The sequence below is a fragment of the Macaca mulatta genome, chromosome 11 (genome assembly GCF_049350105.2).
Source record: "Macaca mulatta isolate MMU2019108-1 chromosome 11, T2T-MMU8v2.0, whole genome shotgun sequence".
In the NCBI taxonomy this organism is placed as follows: Eukaryota; Metazoa; Chordata; class Mammalia; order Primates; family Cercopithecidae; genus Macaca; species Macaca mulatta.
Genome location: NC_133416.1, coordinates 30,943,539 through 30,961,874, shown reverse-complemented (window position 1 = coordinate 30,961,874; position 18,336 = coordinate 30,943,539). Strand labels below are relative to the sequence as shown.

Here is an 18,336-nt window from a genome sequence, read left to right as displayed (position 1 = left end):
TCACTGAGTACTCAGTACAAGTCAGGTGTTGCTCTAGGCTGAAGGGAGTGAAGTCCCTAATGCCCCAAGGAGTTTATACTCTGGCGGGGGAAGACAGAAGACAAATCAAAATGTCCTCCTGCCACGCAATCACACATTCACCTAGACCTTATTATGAAGTTTGGTGTAAGTGAATAACTGGGGGTGAACTGGAGAAGCTAGACTATTTATATTGAGAAGAGAATGGGAATTGAGGTTGGGAGTTGAAAAATGAGTGAAAACTTCAGAAGATATAGTAGTAGTGGATATAAAAAGTGGTGAAGTTAGGGGAGAATGAATTTGTATAACGTTTTGCTGCTTTTCTATGACATGAAAATGAACTTTCTCTTCCACAGTCCCACTTTGAACTGTTTCCAGAGGGACTGAGTAAAGATATGAATTAATTCAAATTGCTTTTTTGGTTGTCTATTGGAGTGTGTTTTCTGTGAGATGGGATCATGACACCTACTGACCCCAGCCTGTCTGGTACAACCTTGTTCTGTCTGTGAAATAATCTCATGCATTACGGTGTTTTCACGTGGAAACATTCTCACTGGAAGCGGAGGAGAAAAGAAAATAGGAACATTTCTCAAGTCTGGGGGGTTGGAGGAATGTCCTGCCAAGGGGTATTCACCAGTGAAGGAGAGGGACCCACTCATTCAGCAGTTACTGGCAAGGACAAGAGAGACTCTGGAGCCCCTTTTTCTCCTCCTACCCGCTTCACTCATTTTCTGGCCTCTGCTCTAATTTGGATCCTTACACTTGGCCCTGCCTGCACAAACCCTGCACCTCAGTCCCTATCTCCTGCCTTTCTTCACATGCTCCAGGACGAGAATTAACCTTTGTCTTCCAAAACACCATCTCTTCTTTTCGTTCCCAAAGGAAACTCCATGCCCTCATGACATCTGAACTACCCCAGAGGGGATCAAACATCTCCAGACTTTTCACTTGGCCAAGAAGGTGATGACACCATAACTAACAGAGGTCCTTTACGATGAGGAACACGTAAAGGTTTGGGGAATGAATTTTTTATATGTGTGTTGTCTCAGTTTTGCATGGCTATAAAAGAATACTTGAGGCTGGGCAATTTATAAAGAAAAGAGGTTTATTTGGCCCATGGTTCTGCAGGCTCTACAAGAAGCATGATGCTGGCATCTGGTTCTGGTGAGGGCTTTAGGAAGCTTCCAATCATGGCAGAAGGCAAAGGAGGAGCAGATGTGCCACATGACAAGAGAGGGAGCAAAAGAGAGATGGGAAGGGTGTCACAGTCTTTTAAACAACTAGTTCTTGCATGAACTGACTCATTACAGTGAAGACTACACCAAGAACCTCATGAAGGATCCACTCCCCTGACCCACACACCTACACACCTTCCACCAGGCCCCATCTCCCATCTCTCACACTGGGAATCGTTTTGTTTTTTTTGTTGTTTGTTTGTTTGTTTGTTTGAGACAGGGTCTCACTCTGTTGCCCATGCTGGAGTACAGTGGTGCGATCTTAGTGCGCTGCCTCCTCCACCTCTTAAGCTCAGTCAGGCTCAAGGGACCTTGTGCCTCAGCCTCCCCAGTAACTGGGACTACAGGCATGAGCCACCATGCCCCACTAATTTTTGTATTTTTAGTAGAGATGGGGTTTCATCACATTGCCCAGTCTGGGTGTAGTTGGGGGAGATAAAAGAATGTGTGACCCCAGCTTCTCTGCTTTACAAAAGAGATGCTCGCACACAAACATTATCTTCTTGCTGCTTGAAAGTTTATCAATTCAAGATTTATTTATTCAAATATTCCAGAAATGATTAAGGAGAGAGACTGTCATTCTTTCATTCCTCCCTGCAAACTGTTTAATGAATACTTGTTTCCTTCTTTGTTTCATCAAGGTTTTGGAGACGGGGGAACAGAACCACAGAATCATAGATTGGGTTGGGGTCTCCAGGTTTTCAGGTTCAGCAGAAAGGAGGTTGGGCTGAACACTGATTGAAAAGGAAAGGCTGGTGACCACTTTGGTTCTGGTCTCAACTCAGATTTACGATGCCAACATCAGACCAGGCCAGTGATGGGAGATTTGCATCTGAGGCCATCAATCATCTCCAGGTTTTCCAACGTTTCAGACTCAGTGTTCTCTTGTGCTAAACTCCTTGGTCATCAGCTCTCAGTTAGTCCTGAATGTTGATGAGAAACAATACAAATACCCATGTCTGCTCTTGTTTATCCCAGGAGATGTTTTCAAATTTCGGCTGGTTTATCACGGCACCAAAAAGCATCACGTTCTTTCTCCCATCTTCAGGGTCAAGAATTTGATTCCCAGTTGCTGAGAAAGACTTCTCCCAGGAAGAAATATCTCTGTTAAAGAAGTCTGTGTCAGATTATTTCATCTGTTAGCAGCAGAACCAGAAGATAATGAGGCCTACTCGACAGAGATTAGCATTGACAAATGGTACACATTTTTGAACTCATTTCAAAGTACAAACTCCCATTTCATTTCATTTTCTAAGGCTCTGAATCACTTATAGACAATTTAATTGGCTGTATTTGGGATAGAGAATTCCTAAAATGCTGAGTATAATATTTGGATTTAAAGAAAAAGACACCATGATAGAGGCCATTGTTCAAGTAAGTAGAGACAGGTTCATGTATTTCAAACCTTGGATAAAATATAAAGAAGATCATTGAGCTCTAATTTGAAAGAATTCCACCAAAAGACTCAGAAAACAATCCACTGTGAGAATATGAGACAGAATTAAAATATTTATTGGATAATTGTTTGCAAAGAAGCATTTATTTTATATCAAATTTTAACAAGACTGAATTGTCAAACTGTTTAAAATTCCACTGGAAAAATCTGGATTATCACAAAAGTGTTTACCCTTTTATCCTTCCTTGTATATTGGATTACTCATGGAGGACAACGGAAAGAATCTGAGAAATGACGGTTTTAGCAGCAAATCAGACTGCATTTCAGAAATGTTATAGGCTATGTAAACACATGTCACCTTTGGACATGTATTATCATAGCTGCAATATTACTGGTGCAATGTAAGGCACAAAGAAATAAAAAAATTCCAGCACTATCAGCAGACATGATCCTTTAGAAGAAGACGGTACAAGAAAAACATTCTTTCAATATAATGACCATGCTTGCTTAAGAAGAAAAGAATCGTCTTTATTTTGTTTTGCTAAATACTACCATTAACTGCAGAAGCTGTGATTCATCGCTCATGCAGTAATGTATGCCCTTTTAAAGTCATTCTGGAACTATGGCATTATCACCTATGAAGATTTTGCAATCACGTACGCCCTAGATCACTTGCTGAATGTACATTCATGTAAAAGTACGTTTAGAACAAGACTGAATTTTTTTGATATTAAAATCACTTTTGATTATTCGTTCTGATACGAAATGGGCATTTCCATCATTTTTCTTACGATATCTGAGTTCTAGAGGCACAGACAATTTACAATGAAGCAACAGTTCTTGGCTGCCTGAGGATCACTCCGAGGGATTATAACAACAGATTTCTGGGCTCCAGCCCCAGAGTTTCTGATTCGGTGCTACTAGGGTGGAGCGGAGAGTTCCAGGTGATGGAGATGCTGATTTCCTGGGGAACACACTTTGAGAAACACTGCAATAAAGAAACAGGCAGGGGGAATGCTAAAAGGCCACTTTTGGGGGAAAAAAAAATCTCTGTGTGTCGTCAGGCTAGGCTTGTGCAGAGTGAAAAGACGGCTAAGCTTTTCCCCAGAAGGCCGGCTTCTGTATGGCCTGCCCATCTATACGCAGAAACTTCTGCCTCCTGTTTTCTATTCTCCCTTTCCTACATCCAGTTCTCAAAAGAGCTCACAGATCTTGCTATCTGAATTTACCCTAAGGTGTAAGTTAATCACAGCAACTATTTCTTGCAGAGACTTTTAACACAGATCAAAACTTTATTCCCAAGAAACGAAATTCAAACAAGGAAAATGCATTTATTTTAAATGGGAAACTTTTTGTTATATTTCCACTCTGTCGACTCATTACACTACGGTGATCTGAACAGCACATCTCTTCATGCTACTTCTTGCTCAAATTCTTCAATGACCTTCTGTATCCTACAGGTACATTTTAAATTTTTAGCGAGGCTCCCAGGCCTTTCGATATATGCCACTGCCTACATGTTCAACCTCATCTACCACTTCTCCCTCTTTCCACTTTAAATACAACAATACGGAGCTATTTCAAGTCATCTGAAAATGTTCTGTTCTCAGGATCAGCTGCGTAATTTTTGGGGACAAATGGAATACGAAAAGCCAAGGCGCGTTGTTCAAAACGTACTAAAGAACTTTAAGACAGCAAGAGCAGAGCATTTGCCCCAGTGCAGAGGCTTCTCTGCATGGGCCCCTGAGTGATGGCAGGCTACAGGCCCATGAAGTGACCCTGTTCTAGAGACAATAACACATAAATCCCCTGGCACTTGTTTTCAGGTGTCACAAAGAAACTGCTCAAATATTTTAATTTCCTTTTTCTCTGAATTACTATCTTTAGATCTGTTGAATTTTAAATATAGGAATGCACTTGAATTTTGTCACGATGCATTTGTTCTTTTTCCAGGAAAACACTTGCATGACTAGAGCATGCAACATACTACCTTGACCCTGGTGCCACTCCTAAAGCCACTGTCCTACTCTCTCCCGCTTTGGTACCTTTGCAACATACTATTCCCTCCTTCTGAAATGCCATTCACCTGTCTGTCATCTGATAAACTCCCACTCACCATCAGCTGCTCAGCTCAGGCTCTGGCCTTTGCTGTGAGGCCTTTCCCAATACCCCGGGGCAGATCTGGGCACAGGGTGTACATCTGCACTTTGTGATTAATTTATTGGCTCTTAATCTTGTTTGCATGAACAAGAGACTCTAGGTTATTCAAAGGCATCAATAGATCTTTGTATCTTCCATGTCTGGCATGGTGGCCTGGAGGAAGAATTCAAAAGTACTTGTTAAAATAAAAGGACAAGTGGTCAACTTTAACATTTTTTACTTATTTCAAAAGTAGTTTCTTGGAAGAAAAATGTTTCTAAAGCTAAAAGGTAGCTTAAATGTGATTCTATCTTTTGGAATGACTAGGTGGGGTTGTTAATTTACTTCTAGTTTCCACAAAGGGAGGACACTCAGGAGAAAGAACTGACCTTCGTGGTCTTTCAAATCCAATCTATGTGGGTTTGACCCCTGGAGATGTGTTCAGTCCTGCTCAGTAGAGGGTTGTGGCATATGGGACAATTTGAAAATGTCACCAAGAATGCGTCCCTAGACTGGTTGCATATGGGAAATTTTATTCTTATTTCAAATATCAGCAACTATTTGAGGTCTACAGTCAATTTCTTAGAGCTGACGATTAGTCTGTGGTTACTGTAGGTTCTTTGTGCCTCCTCCTCCTTCGTGACTTCTGACTATCCTGACTGTTGCCCTACCGTGGGTGAGTGCAGAAATACCTTACGTGCTGAAATTCAAACCAATAAAGTCTGCTTTTTGAAAATGTATGGTTTGTCTATGCATTTCATGTACCAAGTCATCCCTGGGTGACACATAAAATTAGAGCATTGGCAGAATATCATATTTACTTAGGTTTTTGTTTTTTTTTTCTCTAAATTGCACATATTGTTCTGAGCACAGTATAAGAGAAAATCTAGGAAATTGTTTAACATTTTAACCTTTTAACATGTGCTTTAGCAGTTGGTGTGTACCCTGTCCTTGCACACAGTCTAAGGAGTTGTGGCAGCATTTGCTTGTTTCTTTCTGACCGGGCCATGGAGAGAAGAGAGCTCACTGTTACCAGCTTTCTGCCTACGTTGTTGTTCTCAGTCTTTCTTGCTTTACTTTTGTTTCCTTTTCTCTTGAAGCTGGTGGACTTTCATACCCTCAAGACACCTCCAGCCTGGTGGATATTACTAACGAACTGGGAGAAAGGATGTCTAGGCCCGGGCATGAATCTCAAAATGCAAGAAAATCCTCAACAGGTTAGATGCATCTGCAGCAGGTGCTGAAACCTTAATCTCCAATGGAACAGGTAAGTTTATCCACCTGCTCTGAAAGCAAATCCTAGACTGTCCAAACCAAGTGACCCATTAGGAGGAGCGGGAAGCACATGAGAAAGCTTGGATTGAATCAGAAAGTTGACTAGCAAGGCAGCTTTATCCTTCTCTTGGATGTTAATGGTTCGGTTTTAAGGTTAACCTGTTTGGGTGGATTTCCTATTGACTCATTCATTCTGAGTTTTGTCAAATGTGCATTCCCAAATGCAAGTTCGATTTGCCTGGATACTTCATTCATTTGGGAGCCTTAAACTTGCTTTCCTAGGCTGGACTCTCAGGGTTGGGAGGGAGTTCGATGGGTTATGCAGTCTGTCGTCATCTGACACCTGAATCTGTCCTACTCATGCCTGGGTCTGCGTCCTCGTTGCCTACACATTCCCAGGGGTGGAAAATTAACTGCTGTCCAAGGCTGCCTACTTAATCCTTGAGCAGCTCTATTAGAAATATCTTCTTTTCACAAGCCGCACATCAGCGGAGGTCAGCTTGCCCTTTCAGGATTCAAATGGAATTGTTTTGCATTCTCATTCCTTATGTGGTGAGCCATTTAACAACTCTCTCGAACTCTCTGCTAATCTTTGACATGTGGGCAGGTTGTTTATAATGTTCCTGGCCACCTCTGGCTGAGGCCTAATCACGCCATGTATGGGCTTCCTCTCTTTTCTGTGCCTGGTCCCGCTTCTGTGTACCCTGTCACTCCACACTCCACACCGAACATTCCCCGTCTTCCTGTTTGGACGTTCTACTGGAGCCTGTCTCAAACACAAGGCTGTGTGATGTGTGGGATGGATTTTAACAGGAGAATTGAGGCAACTGTTGGAGTTTACAGGACAGCAACCAAACAACCTATGATTACACATTAGACACTTCTATTCTTTAAAGGCTTTCAGCCACCCCGTCACCAGGAACCTCTCTCCTTGGCCACTTTTTCTGTAGCTTTGGCCTCTCAGCATGGCACTTGGCCCTGTCTCTTCTAACTCCTCTCCTCTTCTGTCTAGTTTCATGCTTCTATATCAACTTCTAGTTCGCTTCTTCTACATAGAAATTTGATTTTGCCTCTTTATTCTTCTAAACTTTGACCTTTGGCACTCATGCCCCACAGCCTGGGCAGCTTGTCAACACATCTTTCCAAAGATGGCCCATTTCCTGGAAGTCTTGTGCCAGCTGTTACTCTGCCTCCATGTGGTTATCTGAAGCCCAAGTCTGACTCTCTGTAGCTTCTATCCAGTTCATTAAACCTGCCCTCTCTTGGCTGGCCTCTTGCTCTGGAGTCATTGCTATGGTCAGAAAGAACACAGGCTTTGGAATTAGACCTGAATGTGAATCTCAGACCTACTACTCAAAACTGTGTGACACCTATCGTGCTACCTTTTGAAGCCATGTTTTTCAGCCATGAAATGGTGATGATTATACCCCCTAAAAGCTTTGTGTGATAATTGGATTAGGTAATGCAGTGTCTGGTATATGGTACACACTCAAAAATGTTTATTTCCTTTTCTTCTTATCCAGCTTCAAACTGCAGCATTGGTATAGGTAAATCTTCCTCAGACTGACTGGATCCATTTATTTTGACCTCTGCCCCTTACCTACTTGATATCTTGGCTCTCAGGGATTTTTAATCCAGTCTCTGCTTTCATCCCCGTCTTTGGATTTCAATACTCAGCTACTTCCACTCCACGCTCCAGATGCATGGAACTACTCAGTGATCCCAAACTTTCTCATCTCTGGAAGCTTGCCATGATATTTTCCACTTTTTTGCATGGACAACCTCTACTCAGGTCTCACTTAAACACCACCTTCCCATCCAGAAAACCTTCCCTGATTCTCCCAAGACCAAGTTGGGCCTCACTACTGTCTGTTCCCCTAGCACCCTGTGGCTATCCCCATGGCAGCACCCAGCACACTGTTCTGAAATCCCTTGTTACTTGGCTATCCCACAGATTATAAGCTTCCAGAGGCAGAGGTAGACCCTTCATCAAGTTTTTATCCCTAGGCTGTGGCATACAGTAGCTTGTCAAGAATGTTGAGAGGTGAAGAAATATACCTGCATTGCTTCCACGTCATGTGGCTTCATAGTCCTGACTCGATAGACAATAAGCATCGCCTTGAATCACTTAAAAGCCATTTTCCTCCCCCGGTCCCATCTGGTCCCCTGGTCACATATACAATATTGTAGGAATATATTTCACAAGTAATAAAGAATTATGGAAGAAAGAGAAAATTCAAGATCTACATTTCACTTAACTTTGATAAAAAGTTACATAATGTAGGTGAGATGCTGGAGTTTAGTAAACAGAGATAAAGAATAATAAACTGCAAAAAAAAAAAAAAAAAAGTCTAGCAAATGAGAACCCCAGTGTTCTAGGTAAACAGCATTTGACAATTGATAGATAACTGTGGAAGGAGTCGGGGAATGTGTAAGAAGCACACTGTGGAAAAGACAAAGATAATAATAAAATACTGAACACAGTGGCGATGCAGGGGCATTTACATTCATACATGATCCCTTAACTTCATTGTATTCTATTGTTAACATAACACATACATTACAGGGAAAGAAATTTATCTTTCTGACTCTCCCTCTGTTTGTCCGTATGGTGCTGACTAACTTGGAAATAGCTTCAGAGAAAATGGGCCTTAAGTCATGGCTCACAGTATCTGTGAACTGTCCTGCCTGAGTCGTGCTTAATCCAAGTCCAGAATTTTCCAAGTGGCATTAGGAGTGCTGAGATCACTGTGAAGTGGCGGCCCTCTTACTTTGTGTGAAGATGTAGGGGAACTTGTCAGGGATGACTGAGGGGAATTCTGGTTGCCATATCTCTTTTTTGCCATCTCACAAGTAGCCCCTCAGTATCCCTGAAAAAAAAAGTTAAATCAGAAATGCCTTCATGGCTCTCACAACCCAAATCTCACTAACATGCAATATTTAAAAACGTTAAGTCAACAAACAAAGTAACTTGGAGCATATTCTTTATTTTGGTGCCAAAACCTTTGTTTTAAATATATAACATTCCGAACATGAGCCCCTAAATACTAGTAATGTTGATACTGGGTAAATGTGATAATTTTTATGATTTATTTATTGACCCACCACATCGATTATTTTAATCTCCACAGGAACCCAGCCTGTGACGTGGGTAGAGTCCCAGGTTGGAGATTAACAAAGAATGCACCCCGGACTTTTGCTCACACATACGAAAACCCAGCCAGGCACATGTTCCAGAAGGCACCCTTTGTTCAGAACTGGGCATTCCTTTGGTGTGGGGAAAGGACTGTATGATTTCACTGGCATTTCCATATCAGAGAGGAATTCTATAAGAAAGCATCATATTTGAGCTATATGAGGGGACCACTCCAGAAGCAATTTTAGACCAGTTGTCTTTTTTGAGGTTTAGATGTTGATTTGCACAAAGGGTACAAAATGAATACCAGGAACAATTAGGAAACAGGTGTGGCTATTATAACAAAAGTCAAAATAATTGTGGCTTAAAAGAAGCAGGCGTCTATTTCTCTCTTGTGCTAGTCTGAACATAATCAGTCTAGAGCTGAGAGGACAGCTCCACAGTCTGGGGACCAGACTGTTCCTGGCCTATTCTGCATCTTCAACACTCAGTTTTCATCTCATGGCTACACTGTCTTTTCTCAAGTCTTGCCTCATGTTCACCTTCCAGCCAGAGGGAAAGGAGAAGGGGAGGGAGAGGGCACAATCCTTCCTTATGGGCATAAACCTCAAGTTGTTTACACCTTTTCTGTTCACATCCAATGAGCTAGCACCTAGTTACATGGCCACATCAATCTGTAAGACAAGCTGGAAGATGTAATCTTTAGCTGGGATACCATGGACCCAGTTAAAACTCAGCACTTATTTAATTAACAAAGCAAGGAAGAAGGCATATTCAAGAATGGCCAACAATTACCCTTAAACTTCCCTGTGACCTTCTGCTAAAATAGTACAGGCAGAATGTCTGACATAAAGTCAATGTTCAATGCTAATTGTTAACGTTGTTTTAATAAGCAAAAATTTAAGTCAGTCAATTTGGTTTCCTTCTTGATAAAGCGACAAAAGGACAAAAGAAAAATATACCTTCACACAGAGACTTACAATAAGAGTCAGATTATGAACAAGTGATGTTAGGAGATAAAGTGAATTGTCCTCCTGGACCTGCTCAGTTCTGGGTACTGAAGACTTTATCCATTGGCCCAGCCTTGCCCAGTGCCTCAACTAATCCTAATCAGGATTTCTCTGGCAGGGAGTCTTATAGCTCTATGTTCAGAATCTGACCTATCTTGGGTGAGTCCAAACTGCAGCTCCCTTAACACTCTATTCATTTTTCCAACTCATGCATCCGAGCCTCTGTCCCACTTGTTCCCCTCCTCCACTTGTCCAAATGGACCTTATGATCAAGTCCACTCAAACATTGCACAAGGGAGGTGACACACAACTCTTGCATATGTGACAATTCTGTTATTCTTTATAGCCACCTGTCTTTCATGCTCTGATCTCCTATCAAGTTCAAAGGAAAGAAAGAAAAGAGACAATCAGAAGCTGAGATGGATGGACACTGTGCCAGAGAGAGATGTGCCAGGATAGAAGCCAAGAAAATCAGAACACATTTATGGCAGTATGATTTTACCGTAGTGAGTGGTCACATAACAGTCCTCTGTGAACTTCAGGTCACAATATATGAAAAGTCCTACCACATTGAGGGGGAGGACGAAGGGGAGCAGGAGGCAGGAGGAGGTTGATTCCTACATCATTGCATTCTCAAATGATTCTGACACTCAGTAGGACATCCAAGAAGGATGTACAGTAGTAACCCCTTACCTGTCATCTCACTCCTGTGGTTTCAGTTACCTGTGGTCAACCATGGTCTGAAAATATTAAGTGGAAAATTCCAACATAAACAATTCTTAAGTATTAAACTGTGTGCCCTCCCTCCCCATCTTACCCAGGTTGTGAATCCTCTGTCCAGCGTCTCCATGCTGTCTACCCTCCCTGTCTGTGATTTACTTAGTAGATTTCTTGGTTAACAGATCTGTTGTCATGGTATCAGAGTGCTTGTGTTCAAGGCACCCTTACGTTACTTCGTAATGGCCCCAACCACAAGAATAGTGATTCTGGCAACTTGGATATGCCAAAGAGAAGCCATAAATAGTGTTTACATGAAAAGGAGGAGGCTCTCAACTTAATAAGAAAAAAAGAATTGTATGCTGAGGTTGCTAAAAGATATAGCAGAAACAAACCTATCTGTTAAATTGTGAAGAGGAAAAAAAATGTGTGCTAGTTTTGCTGTTGCCCTTTAAACTACAAAACTATGGGCACAGTGCATGACGAGTGCTTAGTTAGGTTGGAAAAGGTATTAAATTTGTAGTTGGATGTGAATAGAACTGTGATTGGGTTCCTACAATCCGTGCTTTCAGGAACCCACTGGCGGTCTTGGACCATATCCTTCTTGGATAAGGGGGGGACTATTGTACCCTCAAAGCAGAGTTTAACATTACTGTTGGGCAAAGTTACTTTCTGACTAAGATATTTCACGGACAACTAGAAAATTTTCAAATTAACCTGTGGGCTGGTCCCACTGTAAGTGGGTAAACAAATAACATTTTACAATAGGTGTTTTCTGGGCTTTCTCTGTCAAAAATGCAGCAGGCAAACCAGGTAGAACAAGAACCAATTATAGGAGAAAGCTCCCAGGGACACTAACAGATGAAACAGGAATATGACTCATACAATATGAGAGTGTCAAGGGATCTCAGTGGTCGCCCAAACACCGTTGAGAAAGATATGGCCCTGTTTAGGCCATCAGGTTCGATAGGGATAGAGCCAAAACTGATAGAGCCTAAGCACCCAGGGCTTCTGGTCCAGTAGGCCTGGTAGGTACTTTCTCACATCAGAGGAATTTATTATTATGAAAAGGAAATACTTCCTGTGATAAATCGTTAATATACTTCTGAAATTGTTTTTTATCAAAAAGGATGAGCTTTGAAATGATGAAACAAATTCTAAGCATATAAATGATCACATCCAACTGTTTGTTGTATAACCACATTCCTAAGGAATTTGCAGAGTGACAAATGACTTCACACAAACATTTGTTTCTGGCTGCACCCTTTCTTAGTGGCTTTAGAGAAAATGTTGATTCAAGAATGCAAAAGAGACTGATGATCTGAAGTGGCTGGGAATGAGAAAAATCTTATATAAATGACTGGATCAGAGAATAAGGTAAATGTTTACGTAACACCCTTTCCAATCTGAGTGAAACAATATGGGCCGCCTAGTCCAGGAAATGCTCCCTTGGAGTGGAGGGCTGCTCTGTTTGACTCTGGACATACTTGCAAGGAAGGGAGAGCAGCAGTCAGGCCTTCCTGATCAGCAATTAAAATGGGCAGGAAATTAGCAAATTAATGTACCCAGCATCTCACATAGTTGGCAGGTGAGAGCTCTGGAAGCAGATCGAGGTGACAAGTGCACTGCACAAGGCATCAGAGGACCTGGGTTCCAGTCCTAGCTCTGTCACCATTGTTCAATTGTGTCACTATGGGCAAGTTACTTAACCTTTCTGGTTGGGCTTCAGTTTCCTTCTCTGTAAACGGAGAGCATTGGACTACATCTTCTCCAGCTCTTGTTTTCCAAGGATCCCTATTCAAATGCCTACAGCAATCATTCTCAGCATAAAGGAATTTTGTGGCCCCCATCCAAAGGACATTTGGCAATGTCACACTATTGTCACAACAGAGGGGAAGGTGCTACTGGCATCTGGTGAGTATAGACTAGGGATGCTGTTAGACATCCCAAAATACACAGGACAGCCTCTCCACAACATAGAATTATTCAGTCCAAAATGTCAAAAGTATGGAAGTTTGAAAACACTAACTGAAGGGACAATATAATGATGAGCCCATTTCAACCAGTCATTATCATGTTGCCAAACTTTCAGCTTTTTAAGAGAACTTGAATTTTTGAATTTTTATGTAAATATCTCAAATTTAAAGTATAGCAACATGTCAATTTTTTAAATAAAACACGCTAGGGGCCAAATAAAACAGGCTTCAGGACAAATCCTGTCTGCAGGCTGTCAGTTTGTGGAATCTTATTTAGCCACATACTGTCCAAGTAATTAATGTAGTTTTGCTGAAAGCATGGATTCCTCCATCTGCATCTGGTTATCTGAGCTAGAGCTAAGCGGGTCAAGGTTAATCCACATTGTGCTCACGCACATGTGTGCGATGTAGTGGAAAAAACACTAAATGAAACATCCAGAGATGTTACTGCTTACCATCTGTGTAATCTTGGAGTAGAAGTCATTAAATTCTCTGTGTAACAGGGTCTTCATTTTTAAGGAGGATATCACTATAGTCACTGTCTACTTCTCCAGTTTGTCACAGCATAATAGTATCTTGGAGCAGGAAGGGGCTTTAGAAATCACCCAGTATGCAATTATACCCAGAGAAGTGGTGTGACTTTGCCCACAAGCCCATGGTCAGTTAATAGAAGACCTGGGCTTGAAAGCCAGGTGTCTTGACTCCATGTCCCAAGTTTCCTGAAGAGGGAAGAAGGGGGGTGATGGGGGAGAGTGCCAGATGTGTCTCTCAACACAGGCTATTCCAGATGTGGTCCACCCGCACATGGCCTTCCAGTTGTGCCTGAATAACACCAGATGTGATCCGAGGATTAAATGTGAAGGGATGGGAAAGTGCTCTGGAGCCTGTAAACTGTTAGCCTGTCTCCCAAATGTAAGGATGGTGTTAGTATTAATTTGTCTCCGCTGTATGGCCATAGGCAGCTCTTGGCCAACAGCAGTGTGAGTGCCTGGTACTGGTCATAAGAAGGCCTGAGTCACAGCGTGTGGCTGGCTCAGAACACAGTTTACTCACAGAAAACCAGGCAAAAGCAGATCAGTAACATCACTATGGCTGCTGAAAGGCAGTGCTGTCAGAATGCCATGAAGACGGAAAGTTAAGTTGCCGTTATTAATTAACATGAGATAATGGCATTAAAGATAAATCTTCAAAGTCAACCAAGGTTTAGAGACATCAAAATCTCTGCACTCCTGCCCTGTCTTCTCCAAGCATCTCTTATGCTTTCCTGCCTGAGACTTTTGTTCTCCCTCCATGTGCTGGGGGTCTTACCCCCTTCCCTCTGCTTACCTAAAAGCCTCCATCTCTCAGGGCAGGACAGGACAGAAGATCTCTCACTGAGCCTTCACCTGAATGAAGTGTGTGCTTGTGCCCACAATTCTACCGCACAGGTGACTTTCCTGTCTTATGCCAGGTCAGGGACCAGCCAGCACATTTTGTCCTGATGCAGGTGCAGCCAACTCCTCTTGTTGGCTTTAAGTTCTCAGAGTTAGTTCCATCTTTGTTTAGCATGTTCATTGTAATTACAGAGGGGGGGACCTCAGTTTTTGTATCAACTTTCAGCATTTTGTTTCTTCCTTAAATATCACAGTTATTTCATGTCAAAACTTCTCCCAAGTCTGTGTGAACATCACTAGTAGTTGTGCTGTCTGTGGCAGACAGTGAGACGGAACATGCTGATGTTGCAGCTGCTGCCATGTACTCGGCTGCTCCAGAAGGTTTTACATTTTTCAATGTAATGATAGAGTTTTCAGTTACTTACAGGATGTCATTATAAATACATATTTGCAATAGAACCAGCTCGATGTGCTTACTTTTCCATTAATAGAACACTCTGCACTTTTTGGAATGCATGTACCAACCTTTCCTTAAAGCTCAGCTGAAACTTTAACTCCCTGTTAGGCTTTCCAACCAATATCTTTCTCCTCTAATTTTCCTTAGTTGCTGTCTGCTCCACTCATTAAGGCCTGTAGACCCTCTCTTACTGTTTCTAACCGTTTATGTGTGCTTATATGCTCCTTGAAGGAAAGAAGATTCACCTACCCTTTCTTCTTCTACCTAATACAAACTACTCACCTCGCAAAACAATCAATAGTTCTTATTTGTATCTACATTGTGTAGCTTAGTGTTCATTGTTGCCGGAGTTTGTGAGGGCTGGGCGCCTAATACACAGTATCTCACCTCCCAGTTAAAGTGATGAACATTTAGAAAAATAAGACAAGGAGGTGAAGAGATAAGAGATGAGCTACTAAAGATGAAGTTGGAAGACACAACTCCGAACGAGGCGGTTGGGTGTCCTCATTGTCCACTGAACTCAGTGGTGGTAGGTGGTACTCGGTGAGAGCTGCCTCCCGCAGATGGGGAGAAGGCTGACCCCACAGAGTGGTGGAGTAAGGATTTTCATGTAGACAGCTCACTCCCAAAGGAAGAGGGATAGAGGTATTAAACTTAATCATATTCATTTCAAATCGACCAATCCGAAAATTAGTCTAGCTGCTTTGAGGCAGAATGGGTGAAGGGACAGAGAGGTGAGGAGCCTTATACTGATAAGTTCCGTCTGCATGGAAGGTCACATGAGAAGTGGGGAAGAACTGCTCCTCCTCAACAATTATTTTTAAATATTTAAAAATCTATCAAGTTTTGAACACACCTCATTCAAACTGAGGTAAATCCCAACACAATCTTCTGAAGTCATCCATCACTCATGAAACAACAAAAAGAAGAGTGATTTTATAACATCATAAAATGCTCATGTTACTAAGGATTTGATATGGTTTGGCTGTGTCCCCACCCAAATCTCATCTTGAATTGTAGCTCCCATAATCCCCACATCATGGGAGGGACCTGGTGGGGGGTAATTGAATCATGGGAGTGGATTTTTCCCATGCTGTTCTCATGATAGTGAATAAGTCTCAGGAGAGCTAATGGTTTTACAAAAGGGAGTTCCCCTGCACACACCCTCTTACCTTCTGCCATGTGAGAAGTCCCTTTGCTCTTCCTTCATTTTCCACCATGATTGTGAGGCCTCCCCAGCCGTGTGGAACTGTGAGTCCATTAAATTTCTTTCCTTTATAAATTAACCAGTCCTGGGTATGTCTTTATTAGCAGCATGAGAACGGACTAATACAGGATCAATACACCAATACTTTGTAATCTGTTCACTGGGCTCAATCCTTTCTTTCCTTAAGGCTGCATAAATATGACCTACCTATAATTCACCCCCACCTCTCCAGAGACTGGAGGAACTGCCTAAGTATGAATAAGGCCTGTTCATCTCACAGAGACTGGCAAGAAGGATGATATCTGTCTAAGGGGTTAATTAGGCCAATTCAGGGAACAAATTCAAACCCATGCCCAGGATTTTTTAGGATAAGGGAGCCACTTAAGTTTATAAGGTAGTAGGCTAATGTTTATAACTTAGTACTTGATACTTTCCTCTTCTTCCTCCTCTTCTTCCTCCTCTTCTTCCTCCTCTTCTTCCTCCTCTTCTTCCTCCTCCTCTTCTTCTTCCTCTTCTTCTTCTTCTCCTTTTTCTTCTTCTTCTTCTTCTTCTTCTTCTTCTTCTTCTTCTTCTTCTTCTTCTTCTTCTTCTTCTTCTTCTTCTTCTTCTTCTTCTTCTTCCTCTTCTTCTTCTTCTTCTTCTTCTTCTTCTTCTTCTTCTTCTTCTTCTTCTTCTTCTTCTTCTTCTTCTTCTTTCTTCTTCTTCTTCGAGACTGTGTTTTGCTATGTTGGCCAGGCTGGAGTGCATTCGTGCCATCATAGCTCACTGCAGCCTCAAACTCCGGGGCTCAAGTGATCCTCCCATCTCAGCCTCCTAGTTAACTGGAATCACAGGCATGCACCACTACACCCAGATAATTTTTTATTTTTTGTAGAGACAAGGTCTCCTATATTGCCCAGGATGGTCTCAAACTCCTGAGCTCAAGAGATCCTCCTTCTTCAGCCTCCCAAGGTGCCACCACACTGGCCTCTTATTCCTAATAGTTCCAAGAGTAAGCTTAGAGTTTCGAAAATAATGCTAACAGGATGTGTCCTGTGGTGATAACCTTTGTGGATAAACAGTGAAATTTCCCAATAAGTAGGTGTTGATTTCAAAGAGTGGAGTAATAAAAAAGGGCATTATATCTTGGAAAGAAAAGTAGAACTGGGGGTAGACAGGACTCTGCTTATGAAGCCTTAACTTTGGGGATTTTTTGATTATGGAAATATTAAGTGGATGGTCAACTTTTTTCCCCACAATATATCAGAATTCTCTTTGGTTTCGCCTTGTACTTAAGAATAGTCAGCTATGGGAGCCGTGGCTTATGGAGCAGACATGGCCAAGTCCAAGAACCACACCACACACAACCAGTCCCGAAAATGGCATAGAAATGGCATCAAGAAACCCCAATCACAAAGAAACCCCAATCACAAAGAAACCCCAATCACTAATCTCTAAAGGGAGTGGACCCCAAGTTCCTGAGGAGCATGCACTTTGCCAAGAAGCACAACAAGAAAGGCCTAAAGAAGATGCAGGCTAACAATACCAAGGCTGTGAGTGTACGTGCTGAGGCCATCAAGGCCCTGGTAAAGCCCAAGGAGGTTAAGCCCAAGATCCCAAAGGGTATCTGCCACAAGCTCGATCGACTTGCCTACACTGCCCACCCCAAGCTTAGGAAGTGTGCTCGTGCCCGCATTGCCAAGGGGCTCAGGCTGTGCCCGCCAAAGGCCAAGGATCAAACCAAGGCCCAGCCTGCAGCTCCAGCTTCAGTTCCAGCTCAGGCTCCCAGGCTCCCAGCTCAGGCTTCAGTTCCAGCTCAGGTGCCCATGGCCCTACAAAGGCTTCAGAGTAGAGATCTCCGTCTGCCAACGTGAGGACAGAAGGACTGATGCGACCCCCCTGGGCTGCCGTCTGCATGGGGCTGGTGTCTTCCTGTGCTATTTGTACAAATAAACCTGAAGCAGGAAAAAAAGAAAGAAAACAAGAATAGTCAGCTACATGTGTATAACTTTGTGAGATGGCAGTAAATAGGGTAATGGCAGAACCGTCAATGATAGTGAGGCTTATCCCGTGCTCATTCACCACCTCCTTGACCATCTCCTACTCCACAGAAGCCTTTGAAGATGTGGCAGTGCCACACCAAGGAAGAGAGGGGGAATCTATGTATCTCAGATGAGTGGTAATTAGTGATGCCTCAGAAACAAACATGAACTAAATTGCATAGGGAAGTGATTCTTAATGGGGAGAGAAATGTGGCCTTTAAGTTATTTATGGAAAAGGCACAACTGTCGTAACAATACAATCATCTATTTCCTTGCACACCATAGAAGGAGCCATTTCATTACATTTGCATATTTTTTATAAACAAACGTGGATACTAACCATCAGCCAAGTAAGGGATGCTCAGCGATTCTTTCA

At 42.4% G+C, this 18,336-nt stretch overlaps 1 pseudogene; it reads left to right on the top strand.

Moving 5' to 3' along the window:
• Positions 1-16,426: 16,426 nt before the first annotated feature.
• Positions 16,427-17,867, top strand: LOC712087 (large ribosomal subunit protein eL29-like; annotated as a pseudogene).
• The last annotated feature ends 469 nt before the right edge of the window (positions 17,868-18,336 follow it).